This window comes from Leopardus geoffroyi, chromosome D3 (assembly GCF_018350155.1).
Source record: "Leopardus geoffroyi isolate Oge1 chromosome D3, O.geoffroyi_Oge1_pat1.0, whole genome shotgun sequence".
Lineage (NCBI taxonomy): Eukaryota > Metazoa > Chordata > Mammalia > Carnivora > Felidae > Leopardus > Leopardus geoffroyi.
This window is the reverse complement of record NC_059339.1, coordinates 44922130-44925472: the sequence shown is the minus strand read 5'-3', so window position 1 is coordinate 44925472 and position 3343 is coordinate 44922130. Positions and strand designations below refer to the sequence as shown.

Below are 3343 nucleotides of genomic sequence, written 5' to 3'. Positions count from 1 at the left end.
ATGGGCTGGTACGTTATTTTCTACCAGTGCATCTCCGCAGCTGTCCGCGATCAGAGAGGCGTCCGTGACCAGTTAATCCTGTGGTGCAAGAGAAAACCTTCGTTCTTTATTTAACATACGCAGGGTACCCAGAAGCTGTAAAAGGAAAGCTGCCCGGGACATTTTAAAGCGAACCCCAGGGAGAGCGACTTCAAAAGAATAATGTGCTGTTCCCGGCGCCCTCACCCACGGACATCAGCTAGCACCTCCTTCTTCCCCATGTCCTCCAGAGACTTCAAACTTCAAAGTCAAACTCAAGGGTCCCGTTTCTTCACTCTTTAACAAAAGTAAGGCTGGGTACACTGGCCTCCAGGAGGGCATTTCAGGGTGTCAGTCTCCCCCCGGGCGTGGAAGCTGCCGCAGTTGGGAACCATGTTTTCCTTTTAACTTGTCATGTCCTTCCAGCAGACATCCGGATTTTCTTTTGAAAATGTTAGTGGACTACACGTGAGGCCTTGTTTTTCCTCCCCTGCCCCTGGGAGAGGAGAGCTAAACAGAGGCTATGGAAATGGAAGAAGGCAACATTTTCTGAGTACCTACTGTGTGCCAGGTTGGGGAGGAAAGCATCTTGGAGCGGGGCGAGTCTCAGGTACTCCGGGATCCTGCCCTCCAGCAAAGACAGAGGGAAAATACAGCCGTGGAACTGCCGAATGGAAATTTTGTGTACTGTGAATTAATTCACTAAATATTTTTCGAGCATCTACTATGTCCCTATCACTGTGCAATGGTACAAAAGATATTTAAGAGATAGCCCCTGCCCTAAATGAGCTCAGACTCCGATGGGGAAGCCAACATTTAAAAAATAAAATGCAAACCAACTGCAGTAATAGAGGTGTGCATATTCAGAGCAGCAAAGCTACGGGATCTTCCAAGTGGCTGGGAGGTTTTCTAAATACAGCTCCATCTTCCTTGTGATTCAGAAATCTTAATCCTGCTTCTGGTTTTATATTGTCTGTCACCTTAATTATCATATTGTTGAGAGTTTGGAGATTTTCCTGTATTTTCATGGATGTCTAGAATGTGAAAATAAAAAAATTCTAAAGACCTTCCGAAAGAATAAGCATGCCGGAAAGCCAATGGATGTTGGAAAAACAAGGTTGAAGGCTTCACTCATTAGACAGGAAAGCTTCTATAAAGTTAATTAAAATATGTGGTAGTGACGGGGCCAAGAACAATTCAGTGGAATGTTTCATCCAGAAACCTTCTCATATATATTTAGTAACTTAGTATATGGAAAAGTTTGCAACTCCTATCAGTGACGAAAGGCTGGGTCATTCAATAAATGGTGTTGAGTGCCATTTGCAAAAATATCTATTTTGTAAATGGCTTAGCATTTGCAAAAATATGACACATCTCTCCCACCCTATATCAGATTAATTCCAGATGGACTAATAATTTAAATATTTGTAAAAGAAATGCTCAGACTTCTAGAATAAAATACAGATACAACCTGAGCGAAGGGCTTCCTAAGAAGGATTGCAAGGAAAGAAGGCGGAAGGGCAATGCTGACAGATTATGCTCCACATCAAGAAGGGATGTGCAGTGTCAATGTGTCACTGCTTTCCTTTGCCTGGAAGCCAGGGGGGAGGACACTGTCAGTGACACACCAGACAGACACTCTGACGTTGGAAGAGTGAGGGCATGCATGTGTTTGGCGCTTTTATTTTCCAATGATCATTGTGTATAATAAAAATTAGAAACATATTTTTTGCAGCAAGTGTCTGCAAATTCAACCTTCAAAGTATTTTTCATTTAACTGGCCCCCCGAAACAAACAATAACTAAAAGCAATATCTCTGCCAGTTAATAATGCTTGTTCACATACATTATGATGGTTTTTTGTGTTTTTTTGTTTGTTTGTTTGTTTGTTTGTTTCAAAATAACCCAATGAAGTAAACGCTTTCATTTTTATCTCTACACTTGGGATGCAGAGTGGTATATTGTCTTGTCCAACGTTGCACAGCAAGCAGGAAGCAGAACTGCGAACCATTCCTGGATATCCAGGTACCACGTGTTCTGTAATTTCTGTGACCTCACAGCTGAGACTAATCCATCGTTAAGTTTGTGGCGATGCCTGCTCGGTCCTGGACCCAGAAGGGGTGAGGCTGGGGCTTCACTGGCCTCGCTAGTCTGCCATTTTCAATGTTCAGAGTCTGTTGATTGTAATCTTGCTGCTTAAATGAACCTGTGCTTATATCTGATCCTTGGCACCCAGGCCCCTGGACAGAAATAAAACTGGATTGTTGGGTACCTTTTAGAAATGTGCCAGAATTGGTGAACGGAAGACAGGGTCCTTATGCTGCAGTGTGCCATATAGTTCTGGCCTTCAGCCTCCTCTTCATACAGTAGCTTGGAGAAACATCAGAATTTAATTACCGTCAGATTTCAGTGTGAGAAAAAGGACTTATAATGCAATTAATGGTTAACCCCCTTTTTTTTTTTTTAAGTTTATTTATCACCGAGAGAGAGAGAGAGAGAGAGAGAGAGAGAGAGAGAAAGCAGGGGAAGGGCAGAGAGAGAGAGAGGAAGAGAGAATCCCAAGCAGGCTCCATGCTGTCAGCTCAGAGCTCATTGCGGGGCTCCAACTCACAAACGGTGAGATCATGACCTGAGCCAAAATCAGGATTCAGACACTTAACCGACTGAGCCACCTGGGCACCCCAATGGTTAACCCTTTTATCTCAGAACATCGAATGAGATAAATAAATAGGATGCAACCATTTAATACTCGAAGAGTTTAATATGTCTGTAACAATCAACCTTAGTGCTGTGAATGCTATTCCGTTGTGTCAGATCCCAGTTTTTAGTGAGGCATCTCTAAGGCACATAATAGAAAACAAAATGGGTAAATTACTCAAGTTCCTTTCACTGTATTTGGAAATGATAAATCTTTATAGAATGAGGGGGGAAAAGTTTGTGGAGACAGCTTTTTTTTTTTTTTTAATCTCAATCTTTTGAGGAATCAATTCTTATTTTCATAGTATTCTCCCTCTATACCTATATACTCAGGCCACATGTACTGTGCCTACTGGTCTAGCCCTCAACTTTTCCTAGATGATATGCATTAAGAACATACAACATTTAAAAAAAGGACAACCTATCTTTTTTTTTTTTGTTATGCTTTATTTTGTTTTTTTCCTTCTGTGGCAAGAGTACTTAACATAAAATCTACTCCGTTATCAAACTTTTAGGTGTACAATACAGCACTATTAATCACAGGCCTTACATCAAACGGTCGTCGTTCTCCAGAACTTATTCATCCTATGGATTAAGAAGATGTGGTCCATATATACAAGGAATACTAC

At 41.6% G+C, this 3343-nt stretch overlaps 1 pseudogene; it reads left to right on the top strand.

Moving 5' to 3' along the window:
* LOC123587479 lies at positions 1 to 2387 on the top strand (annotated as a pseudogene).
* The last annotated feature ends 956 nt before the right edge of the window (positions 2388 to 3343 follow it).